General features: G+C 43.1%; 1 protein-coding gene across 1 annotated transcript in view; it reads left to right on the top strand.

Moving 5' to 3' along the window:
- The first annotated feature begins 242 nt into the window (after positions 1-242).
- TLN2 (talin 2) overlaps positions 243-13,071 on the top strand; it is a 367,623-nt gene continuing 354,794 nt past the window's right edge. The window contains exon 1 of the mRNA XM_034782956.1: positions 243-356. The gene's annotated coding sequence lies outside the window, so the exon portion shown is untranslated. The remainder of the gene's footprint in view (positions 357-13,071) is intronic.

Genomic DNA, 13,071 nt, shown 5'->3' with positions numbered 1-13,071 from the left:
GCTGCCTAAATCCAGTGAACCGGGGGATGTCTCTGTGGAGGGGAAGCCGCTGCTGCGCTAGCGAGGTGCTAGGGTGGGGTGCGGGTGGGGGGTGCCTACTCCAGCTGGGGGGCGGCGGGGGTGAGAGGAGGAGGCGGCTGCATGGTCGGGAGGAGGAAGGCAGACCAGTCCCAGAGTGATGACGCGTTTCCTGCTCTCCCTGGGTAGGGGGCTCCGAGCCTGGAGTGAGCAGCAGCTGCAAGAGGCTGAGGAGGAGCAGAGCGCAGGAGCAGGCGGCACTGGCAGGCAAGGAAGGGGGGAAGGAAGCGAACTGCAGGGGTTAGGCGCTTTGCAATGCAACAGTAACGCCTGTCCCGGTAGGAGCCTCTGAGGAACCCTTTCCCTCTCCTGCTATTGCACGTTGCATGGAATTTCTCGTGTTTCTTTTTTTAACCCAGGGAATAATCCCTGTGTGCACGGGCTGAGTGGTGGGAATGCAGAAAGCCAGTGCGAAGCCTGGCCGTGCAAAGGGAGCGCTAGATCTGCAGGGGAATGAACCTCCACCTGTCTTTTGCATGTAGCTATTGCATTGCACTCAGCCTCGCAAGGAGACGGGTGAATTTTCTTGAACCTGGTAGAGGAATCTTGTCTGGAAGCTCAAGGCTGGCTCGGCTCAGCTTTCGCCCCTGATCCCTTTTCCGGTGATTGGGCTTTTGCAAAAAGCAGACCAGATGCATGGAGTGACCCTTCCAGATCCGGCTGCTGGAACTGGAGCGTGTTAACGCTTGTTGATAGCTAGCTTCATTCCAGCACAATCTAATCCACGCCGAAACGCTGCCCTGCTCACTGGAGGCTGGCTGCAGAATGGAGGAGACCCAGGGAGCTGTAATAAAAGCCGTTTTAAACGTGGAGTAAGGCTCTTCCCCTGCCCTGCTTACATTCCCCCACAACACCCCCTACACCGGAGCAGGCTAGCACGAGAGGAGACCGGGGAAAAGATGCAAAAGGGGCTGCTTTGCTTATTTCCCTCCTGCATCAGCCGGAGCGAGCTCGGTGTGGAGCAATCCGCTGCCTCTTGTAATTTAACTCTGGGGCCCCAGGTCTGGTTTGGGGGGGGGGGGGGGAGCCATATTTTTGTTACTCTGAGATTTTATTAGACCAGCCCACGTTGTATGCATTGAGCAGCAGTAAAGCGGGTGGTGGTGTGCGGCGGGGGGGTTTACACACCACCATCATTCCTTGCCTCCCGTACGTGTGTCCAGAAGAGCCAACTTCGGATGGGGGGGCTGGGAGGCGGGCGGTGGCTAATGCAGGAGCTGTCTGGCTTGGCTGATGTGCAGAGGGTGAGAGATTGCACTGAAGATAAGAGCTTTCCATGCGCGTTACAAGGCAGCGAGCGCCGACCTCTCAAGGACGATCATTTCTCTCTCTCTCTCCTTTTATTGCTGAGAGGGGCGCGGGGCTGGGGTTCGGCAGCGGGGCTAGTTTGCAGGTTGTGGGAGAGACGCAGGCTCGCCCAGCAGGCGAGGGATGGACCCTGCGCTCGGGTGGGGAGAGCTGCGGGCTCTCCCAACTCTTCCTCTGGCAGGAAGGCAGGGCAGATTCAAGGGAAGGGGGCGTGGGAGGCTGGCGGAGCCTGGGGGATGGGCTGGCAGCGTGTGAAAAGACGAGCGGCTTTTTCTATCGGGCCCCCAGAAAAGCTGTTGGTAGTTCCGGGGACTGTTCTGCCCCGGGGGCGAGCATCTGTCTTCACAAGGTGTGAAGAACTTCGTCTCTCAGCGTGGGTCGAGTGCGTCGATTGTACTTGTGTTGCTGCTGAGGTGGGGTTATTTACACCTTCCGTGGGGCTAGGGTTTCCCGTGCCTTTCTTTTCTTTGAAATGACCCTAAAAGGTGCATCTGTTTGCTTGCTGCATATTCATGCCTTTTATGTTGTGATTGCAAGATGCCCCCTAGTACAACGTAGGGTAGTTTCGTAGCAGCAAATTGATCTCTGCAAGCAGTTGGCGTAACAGGATATTTGCAATTTTAACAATAAACACTGGTGATTGTTTTTAACATTATCTTAGGTTATTTACATCCTTTGCAGGTTTTGTTTTGCTCTTCATTAACTCTAGATGGATCACATTCACTTGTTTATTGTCTATTTCACTTAGTCTTTTGCACTAAACCAGTTCTGCAATGCCTGGCTTTAAATAACAAGATAACGTTCACTGATTTAAAAAAAAAAAATCCAAAAAATTAAACAATTGCTCACTTCCTTTCCAAGTCTTGTAAAAATGTACTTTGTCAAACTTACTTTGGGAGCCAAGTTTCATCCATGTTCCTTTCATGCCAGAGACTGTGCTCTAAGTTTGAAAGTATGCTTCTAACAAACATTAGTTCATGCTGTGTAAGAGGTTCTGCATGAGCAGGGAAAGAAAACCTAAGTGTGCATGGTGGGAATCTTACAAACACTTTCTCATACTGGAAAAAAAACCTCAGATTCTTTGCAGGTATGATGTGAAACACCACCTCCTGCATGCTAATTTATTCTCATTTGTAGGGCCGTGTACTGCATGCCAATATTGATGAAAGCTGCCAGTATTAGTCATAATATCATATACAAATCTAGCACATGGAAAATTTCCATATGTTGATTCTGTTTGAGATAACAAATAACTGCCATGTAGTTAGCATAAATGAGTCTAACTTTTAACTCCACCAAATGAAAGTATAGACAAGTCGGTTTGTTTAAAAAACAAATTAGAGAAATTATGTGAAAATAGCTGGATAAATATTATTACTCCTGTGATCTACATCCTATATGAACTGAGTGCTGTGATATTTTTGACTTTTTACTCACTAGTTGCTGCAAAGCTACAGGATTATGTTGGGTTCTCTTGTTGTCTGTGCATCAGCAGCAGAACTGTGGAATTTAAATCAGATTATAATATATTTGGATCCCGGCTCCAGATTGAATGCTGTTTGACTTCTACTCACTGGGCTGAGTTTGCAGGGTTGTCAGAGACAAACTAGCTCAGTTTACAAGTTTTGTATCTCAAACTTTACAGCAAATATGGAACCTCAGAATAGCACTTCTAGTGACTTTACAGTATTAACTGTAAAGAGAACGAGGAGTACTTGTGGCACCTTAGAGACTAACACATTTTTTTGGGTGTAAGCTTTTGTTAGTCTCTAAGGTGCCACAAGTACTCCTTGTTCTTTTTGCTCATACAGACTAACATGGCGACCACTCTGAAACCTGTCAGTATTAACTGTAGTGCTTAAGTTTGAGTATTGCTGAATAGCTGACCTGCATAGTGTTAAAATAACATCATCTGTTACATGATATGTAATGGAATGTGGTAAACTCTACTTTGAATCTATTTGAAATGTTGCCAGAACACGGTAGTAGTGACTAAAGATTTTTTGCAGTGGTGGTTAAACTAGCGGGGATCATAAGATAATAGAGGTGGGGTGGAAATAAATGTACCTTCTGGAGTGATCACTGTAAGCTGCCAAGGATTAAGTAGTTCAACTCTGAGCTCATTTGTTATGCAGTTTGATTTCTTTTATCAGTTGCCAGATAATCAAACTGCTGAATTCTATTTAAATTAGAAAAATCACCTGCAGTTAAAATACAGTTGTGATAGCACATAGCTGTGTTTTATTCTATACAAGTCTCAAGGTTTTTATGGCTTGAAAGATCTCTAGCTATTGTTGAAATCATGTGATGTAGCTTGAACAGGATAAGCTTTATGGTGACTTAAAAACTCTGCTTGTGAAAGCTTTTTCCTCCCCTGTTAGGTACCAAATCTGGAAGGGTCCTGACCCATTGAAGCGAGGGGGTTCATGGCTTTCAGAACTGGATTTATATAATGTATGTATGTTTGTTTTTTTTCTGTACAAATGTGAGGGCTGGGCATGGGCAGGTTCCAAAGCTGCCGGTGGTGAATTAGTCATTAGAGCTAGACAGCAGTGCAGGCATCCAACTCCATTCGTTTCCGTGGCATTCTGCTACTGGTGCATTATTCCAACCTGTATTGTCAGCATTATATGACTTAATGTGGTATCTAAAGTAATGCCTACATATTAGTGATAGGTCGGCCTCAGAAATTTCAATTAAACATCCAGGTTTTTTGGCATCTTGAGTTTGTAAAACTGGCCTAGGTATCTGGCTAGAAAAGGCTTTGGCTTTCAGATGCTGCTGCTCCACCAAGTCATAACGAGAAAAGGTAGAGACAAGAAAGTGTGTGTAAAACACTATACCCAACTTTAGAACATGAAAGGCCTGCTTCATGTTCACTATCAGAGGTTTGGTTTGCATGTTTACTAGGGAGTCCTTCCTTACTATTTGCAGACAATTGAATGCTGATAAAGTAGAAAATAGCAAACAGAATGGAGGAGTGGTTATGAAGGATGTGGGAGTTGTCTGTAATGCTTCATGCATATTACAGGTTCAAACGGTTTGATTTTTGTTGTGGTGTTTGCTGTAGTATTACAAAGGGTTAAATCCAGTAGGCGTTACCTGCACATAGCAGGAAAGGGAACAATAGCATCAGATAGCCCCATTTACCCATAATTAAAGGACAATGCAGGTTTCACTGGTCCAACGTTTGAAGATTCACCTCTGACTGTGCTGATTTCAACAGTCTGGCTTGTAAACATGGGAGTGGGAATCCATGTGAGGAAAAGAACCAAGAATTTAGGAGTGTATAAAAAGTCCGTGGAGATGAGGGGGAAGAGGGAGGCAGACACTACGGGGTAGTCCCCAGAATTTGGGGAGTCTGGGATGAGCTAAGCCTATGTAAACCTTTACGTAAGACTGATATGCATAGATTTTTTTTTTTATTGTATTTATATCCCCTTTCTCTCATGCTTTGTTCCCACTGTTGATATTAAATAAAACTATATTTATTTGTGAAAAGGGCATCTGGTCACTGAATAAACCACTAATCGCAGCTCCTGAAGGGAAGGCTTGCAGGTAGCAGATCTGACAGGGTTCAGCTGGGTCAGCATGATTGATACATACGTTAAAATGACCCTGGGCCCAGACTAAATGTAGGGAATTGTGAGACTCCATCCCAGGACAGGTGAAGGAAACAAACCTATCATCTGAGGGGGTGCATTCAGAGATCAGAAGAGTGCAGCTAGCTCTGAAACCATCACTGGTAACCCACAATACTTGGTGCTGAAGTGTGAATGTTGAATTTTTAGTTTTCAGAGTATTCAGTAAAGCTGTGCCAGGACTGGGAATCTTGCTTCATGGTGGTGTCAGGAAACCATTTCCCTGGGCATGGTGTACACATACTTATCTTAGAATTGAACTTGAATTAATCTGGGAAGCTGGTAAATTCTCACTGTTTTCCAGCCAAACCCATAAATTGGGATTCCATCTCCAGAGATCTATCCCCTCAGTTCTCAAAGTTTTACCAAAGCATCCTGATAAAACTAGAAAATTGAGTGCCTGAATTTGCTACGTGATGGTTAATGTACAATATAGTCATCTTAAAATACCTTTGCAATACCGTGGTGCTAATTTCTCTGTTAAGTCCGTCCTTTTACTTGGCAACAGCCCTGTTTCTGCCAAGCTGAGGTCAGGGTGGTACTTGAAATTAAACAACCTACACTCTCTTTTGTATTCAAAGCCATTATCTTTCTGTACGTGTGCACTGGGAAAAAAGTGTCAGAACTTAAGACACAAAGACAGAGTTTTGTGCTTTAATATCTGACAGCTTTTGTATGGTTGAGACTTGCTCTTTCTTTTAAAAAGATGACTTCTCACCTTTGGGAAGAGGGGGAAGAAAAATGTTCAAGGTACTAAATCATCTTGAATAACAATTAAAGAAATAAATGAATGGTACTATCTGGGTCACTTCACTTCCTGGCCAATGCAAGGATAACTTATATTTTTATTAGTGGTGTAGTTGGAATTAGTTCCAACTACACCTCTAACTCGATATAACACGACCCGATATAACATGAATTCGGGTATAACGCGGTAAAGCAACGCTCCGGGGGGCGGGGCTGCGCACTCCGGCAGATCAAAGCAAGTTCGATATAACGGGGTTTCACCTATAACGCAGTAAGATATTTTGGCTCCCAAGGACAGCGTTATATCGGGGAAGAGGTGTATATATCATAGCATTTAGTGATTTAACAGGGCTGGAGTAACGGGATTAGCACCTTACGTGGTAGAATTGTCTCCCACTGCAAAAAGGCCTCATTGATACTACTTCTTGAAAATTGTCTACATTGCATCTTTCAAAAAAAAAACGAACACAAAAAATATATATAAATAAATCCTGTTTTTCCATCTCTCTTGGCTCTTAGTTTGGCCTGGCTATATTTATTGTGCATATCTTACATAAAGATTGTTAGAAAAGCCTGCTGTTTCTCAAAACAGTGGGTCTTTCTGGACTCAACGGCATTTCTCTATTCTGGAATTTAACTGTTTCACATAACATTTGAGTGTTGTGTGAGCATAAAATAAATTTGAAAACTCTGACATTTTGACACTGAAGCCTTTTTAGCATCAATCTGAATGGATAAGAACTTTAACTAGTCTTAAGGTTATTGATGGTAGGACTGGCTATTTGAAATTCTGTTCTAACTGACCCAATAAATAGTTGTTTTAGTTATAGGAATAGTTGGCCTAGTAATGTGGTAGCAGTGGAGGTGAGAAATGAGGAAAAGGGGAAAAAAATAGTGTGATACAGTCTAATTGGTGAGGTTAAAGGACAAGACAAATAAGACTTTTTGTAGAAATAATACATGAAATGCTGGAGACCTATTCAACGTGTTGCACTGTTGTGATCCCAGACAGAATCAACCTGCAGCTAGGCAGGTGTTTTTATATGAAACCAAGAAGCAGGAGGAAGAATAGCAATTTAAGTTACTACCCTGAAGTGTGGCATACATGTAATTTTTGGAATAAGACTTCCCAGTCAGCCAGGATTGTTTGTGAGATACATTCCAACCTAAGGAAATAATTGCCTTGATTTTCTCCCGGGCAGAGAAATGTCTCCAATTTGTAAGGGAGAATTGAACTGTCAAAGGAAAGGATCAAGAGAAGCAGCCACTAGTGCCGAACAAGAATATGGGGTCAGGCCAAAGGAATCTAGGAGGAAGAACAGATCAATGGAGAATGCGGACATCCTGACCCAGTGTGTATTGTGGAAAGCCAGCACTAAAAGGAGGAGGAAAATGCCCAGCCTATGCATAAAAGTGTGGGAAATGACCACTTTGTATCCATGCTGAAGCTACCCCGAGAGAGAATGCATGCAATGGCAAAGGATGTGGTGACCTCAAAAGACAAGCTAAGAACTCTCAACATACATATAGCTGATTTAACTGCTGCGTTTGCAACTTCATATATAAGGCCAAAAAACCAATTTGATTCCAGCTGGATTGCACAGCCAGCTGCAAAGTAATCCAGCAAGTTTTAAAACCAGCAATACTGGACTGGAGAAATGGGACCAAGTGTTGGCTAAGTATAATAAAATCACTCAGGCTAGTGGGTAAATGCAAGTGGACTAAAACCCATGCAAAGAGGTAACTGTTTGGACTTTGGTGCTTAGTTGGTGAGACCGGGCAATGTTTTTCTTTGTTGGGCAGGACAAATGATGGATTTCATTACCCTACAGTACCAGGAGAGCAAACAAATTGGAGTGGGCAACATGGGCTTTGTCCAGTGGTGCCACAGAGTAGTAAGGTGTACTTAAAAACAGACACCTAGAGGGCAAGCTCAGGTTAGAGATGATCCCCAGGTACTTCCCATGAAATGTCCAAATGTTGAGTTTTGTCAGTCCTGGTGGAGCCATTGAAGCAAGTAAAAAGAACAGGCAAACTTGTGGCACCTTAGCTCTGGTCTACACTACGAATTTAGGTCGAATTTAGCAGCATTACATCGATTTAACCCTGCACCCGTCCACACGACGAAGCCGTTTTTTTCAACTTAAAGGCCTCTTAAAATTTATTTCTGTACTTCTCCCCTGACGAAGGGATTAGCGCTGAAATCGACATTGCCGGGTCGAATTTGGAGTAGTGTGGACGCAATTCGACGGTATTGGCCTCCAGGAGCTATCCCAGAGTGCTTCATTGTGACCGCTCTGCATGTACACAGGAAAAGCCCTGGGAACTTTTGAATTTCATTTCCTGTTTGGCCAGCGTGGCGAACTCAGCAGCACAGGTGACCATGCAGTCCCCCCCAGAATGTGTCAACGTTCCCCCTATCATCTCCGTCCTTGAGGTTATTGCAGATTAGAAGGTGGAAAAAAATGCACTCGCGATGACCTGTTTTCCGAGCTCATGCAGTCCTCCCGCGCTGATAGGGCACAGTGTAATGCATGGAGGCATTCAGTGGCAGAGGCCAGGAAAGAATTGTGTTTGCTTAATGGCAAAAGTATCATGCCTCGCTAGCGATCCTGCCCGAGCCAGGTTGCTGTGTCAGCCTTGGGCGGGAGCATGACCACTTTGTGAGCAGGAAGGCCATAGATATAGACTCTGCATTAGGTAGCTTCTGTAGCTAGAGAAAACATTCCTGTGCATTCGGCAAAGTCTGTGGCAAAAAAAGAGAAGCCCCGTAGTGTAGTGGTTATCACATTCACCTAACACATGAAAGCCCTGTAGTATAGTGGTGATCACGTTCACCTAATACACGAAACGTCACTGGTTCGAAACCGGGCAGAAACAGGTCACTCTTCCTTTTTCTGACTCCCCTCCTGCATTTTTAGTCTTAGAACAGACCGCGCTGTGAAATTTTACTTTGAATTATATCAATTATGAGTTAAATAATATGGAAGCTCTCTCTGTTATAGTCCCGGGTTCCTTACCCTTTCAGCTGCTCTGATAAATTAAACATTTTTGTTAGGGGCAGGGGAAAATTTTCATGAAGCCTTTCATAGGGTCACTGTGGGATAGCTACCCACAGTGCCACGCTCTAAAAGTCAACGCTAGCCTTGGTACTGTGGACACACTCCTCCGAATTAATGGTCTTAAGTGGGGACACACAATCGACTGTATAACATCGATTTCTATAAATTTGACCTAATTTCTTACTGTAGACATACCCTTAGAGACTAACATTCTATGCATCCAATGAAGTGGGCTGTAGCCCATGAAAGCTTATGCTCAAATAAATATGTGAGTTTCTAAGGTGCCACAAGTCCTGTTCTTTTTGCAGATACAGACTAACACGGCTGCTACTCTGAAACCTGAAGCAAGTAACAAGCTTGATGAGTTTCTTCCAGCTGTCAGAATTAGCAGTGGCGAGTGGGTCAGCCGTCAAAGTAGCCATCCGTTAATATGAATTGATGCAAAAATGCTTAGTGGAACACTGAAAAGAAGTTGAGGATATGCTACCTGAGATACCAGCGCACAAGCATTCACTCTTAAATGTTAATGGGTTCTAGAATAACAAGGTGGGGGAATTTTGTCATCCCTTCTGACAAATGATGTTGGGTACGTGGGCCTGTGGAAATTGATTTATGCTGAAGTGTTTAAAGATAAACTGAATCAGATTCAAGAGGCATTTGCAGGCATCAAGATTGTGGCCAGTGAGGGTATGATATCAAAAGAAGGGGCATGTTTTGTGTCAGGACCATGATTGCAAGCTGCATCTCCTGCACAGGTGCTGGGACTGGAATAAAAGGCTGGATGTAGAAGAGCTGAAGGCATTGTACTAGCAACTGTTGGCCCTAACAAGAAATCAAACATACTCACTCTTTGCAGCATCTGGAAGAAGCCCCAGGTAGTCTCTCACCAGGGGGCATGGAGGGCAAGGACTGGCTAGTCAAAGCCTGTCCGTAAATAGTGTCCTTATTTTTGTTTTAAAGAGCCAGTGTAATTAAACTGATCCATCATTGGGGTGTAGGAAGCAGCTGTTGCTTATCTTTAGGCTGGCTGTGATTTCTCTGCTCCTGTATGGTGTGCTGGGGATCACTACAGAAAGATGGGGAACCTCTGCCTTCCTGTCATGCCAGCTGGCTCTGTGTGAGAATAACATTATTTCACTGGCATAGTGTGTGGGAAGGAGTGATGCATTAATTGGGTGCAGACTCAAGCCAGTGTGTGACGAGAATCTTCAGGCCGAAGAAGTGGGACATAGTCCATAGTCCTTCATGAATCCTTCCCAACAGGAAGGATGTGGTTTGGAAAGATCTTGGTGTAGCAACAAGGCTTGGTGCTTGTTGAGGTTTACCCAACATACACGTGAACTTATCTGACTGAATGTACCTGAAATTGAAAGAAGTGGTAGAAAACAAGCTATTAAGTGGATAGAAATGAAAACTTAATGAATGTATAAACATCACCAAGAAACAAGCAGTAAAATACATGATTTTGCTTATTCCAAAGCGTGGGAAAATCAGTTAGTTTAGATTCTTCATGGTTAAATATACCAGTGAAAAGAAGTTGTGTATATTGAAATGGAAGACAAGACCATGTCCGAAAGAAGCTGCAACAGTCACTTTTTTCCTTGTTGCAAACGTTTAGCACTTTTAAACATAAAAAATCAGGAGTCACCTGTTTGCCTTTGCTACCCCAAAAATTGTAAAGCCAAATGTGACTATTTCATGAGCAACTTAAAGTTGCAGACTTTTATGTTAATATATAATTCAGTGCAGTACAAAATGACCTGTCTTCTCTTGTGTTACTGACGCATGTACTCCTTTAGCCCGACTTAAATAGGCAGATCCACTACTATCTTCTGCAGTTGAAGACAGGATAAACTAAGGAAGTAAACATACCTATGCTACAAGTCTACATGCATAGTCTACTGAGGACTGGTTGTGCCAGTCAGAGTGTCCACTGTTAATGGCGTCACACCAGGCATCGTGTAGTGATGTTCCCAGATCTGGCTCAATCCTGTGAATTCATGAATCCTTGGCGTGACCCTGCAGGTGGTGCCAGGTAGGGTCAGGCCATGCACCGCTTTTCTTGTTGATAGAGAGCATGGCGTGCTGGGGTGTCTTGTCCATCCTGGTGACATGACTGAAGAGAGTACAATGCCACTTGTTAAGATAATGAACAATTAAAGGAAGACCAGATCTTTGGGGTTATGATTTTTCTCAAAGTCAAACTGGTCAAACAATGGAACTAACTCAATAAAGGCTGCAAATATCTATACAGGAAAAATGCATTTCTACTTAATGCTATTATTGGTTCCCTTCTGAAATGGAGAATCAGAGTTTGTGACTGAAGATGCCATCCAAATATGAGAGGGAGCTCTCTGGCACATGAGGCTGATAAGAATAAAATGAAAGATGCAATCAAAACTAATTTCTCACATACAGGTGTCCAGTATGCTTCTACAATCCTAAATCATTCTGTAGAAGTTGCAATTTCTCAGAAAACCATAATTCTTTTGGTCAGCTGAAGAGGGAGAATGGATGTCCCAGCTTCATAGTGACATACTGTGCCGCTCTTGAAGACTGTCTTCTATATTTGAGTCCAGCTACTATAATAGTTGAAATGCTGCCTGAGCACAAAGTTGACTTAAATCTCAAAATGGTGCTCATATTGTACAGCTGGGGACTTTGTAGAGTGATGCTAAGGTATTTAAGGAAGTTTCAGAGACTTTACAGGCTACAGGTTTGATACTGTTAGAGTAAAAAGGAAACTTGACTAGCTAGAACTAGAATGGCACAAAATCAGTAAAAATTAGAAGCTATGGAACCTTTCAGTGAAACAGCCAGCGTGACTTAACACAATTACAAGGGTGATTGAGTTCAAAAGATGAAAAGTGGATGAAAACACAACCTTAAATTCAACACCAAAGACCTGGATTTCTGTGTCAGTTGTGCTGGTGAAATAGGTTGTTAGTTTACTGAATCAAAATCATGGAAAACAAAGTGGGGAAAAAAGACAGTGGAATTGAGAATTATTTAGTTTTTAAAAAGACCTGTGTTATGAAACCAGCTCAGTACTAACTGGATATTTGGCTCACGTGGATAGGCTGAGTTTTTGCAGCAAAAAATTTTGGTGGAGTCTGTTTCTAGAGGCATGTAAGAGAGATTGGCCTGAGAGATTCGTGTGGATGTGATGATTATTTTGTCTTAACTAAGCAACGCAAGTTCTTCCCTTTAGACCAGGGGTCGGCAACCTTTCAGAAGTGGTGTGCCAAGTCTTCATTTATTCACTCTGATTTAAGATTTCATGTGCCAGTAATACATATTAATGTTTTTAGAAGGTCTCTTTCTAGAAGTCTATAATATATAACTAAACTATTGTTGTATGTAAAGTAAATTAGGTTTTTAAAATGTTTAAAAAACTTCATTTAAAATTAAATTAAAATGCAGAGCCCCTCGGACCGGTGTCCAGGACCCGGGCAGTGTGAGTGCCACTGAAAATCAGCTCGTGTGCTGCCTTCGGCACATGTGCCATAGATTGCCTAACCCTGCTTTAGACAGTACGTGTCTCTTTCTGTGTTTTGAGGATTCACTCTACTTAGTGTCTGGCTACATTTAATGGAACTTCCTGGTTCAGTTTGCTTTTTCCCAGACTAATATTTCAGTTTGGGTGGTGCCAGTAACAACAAAAAAGCTCAAGTTTCTGCCTATTGATGAAATCTAACTATCTCGTTTGAATTCCACCTGGTAAGACTACGCTATATACTGACAGGTTTCAGAGTAGCAGCCGTGTTAGTCTGTATCCGCAAAAAGAACAGGAGTACTTGTGGCACCTTAGAGACTAACAAATTTATTAGAGCATAAGCTTTCATGGACTACAGCCCACTTCTTCGGATGCATATAGAGTGGAACATATATTGAGGAGATATATATACACACATACAGAGAGCATGAATAGGTGGGAGTTGTCTTACCAACTCTGAGAGGCCAATTTAAGTAAGAGAAAAAAACTTTTGAAGTGATAATCAAGATAGCCCAGTACAGACAGTTTGATAAGAAGTGTGAGAATACTTACAAGGGGAGATAGATTCAATGTTTGTAATGGCTCAGCCATTCCCAGTCCTTATTCAATCCTGAGTTGATTGTGTCTAGTTTGCATATCAATTCCAGCTCTAAGGTGCCACAAGTACCCCTGTTCTTTTTGCTATATACTGAGGTGTTCAGAACTGTGCATGGTGTTGTAAGTGGGATCTCCATAGCAA

This window comes from Trachemys scripta, chromosome 10 (genome assembly GCF_013100865.1).
Source record: "Trachemys scripta elegans isolate TJP31775 chromosome 10, CAS_Tse_1.0, whole genome shotgun sequence".
Taxonomy (NCBI): Eukaryota; Metazoa; Chordata; order Testudines; family Emydidae; genus Trachemys; species Trachemys scripta.
This window is presented reverse-complemented; position numbering and strand designations above follow the sequence as displayed.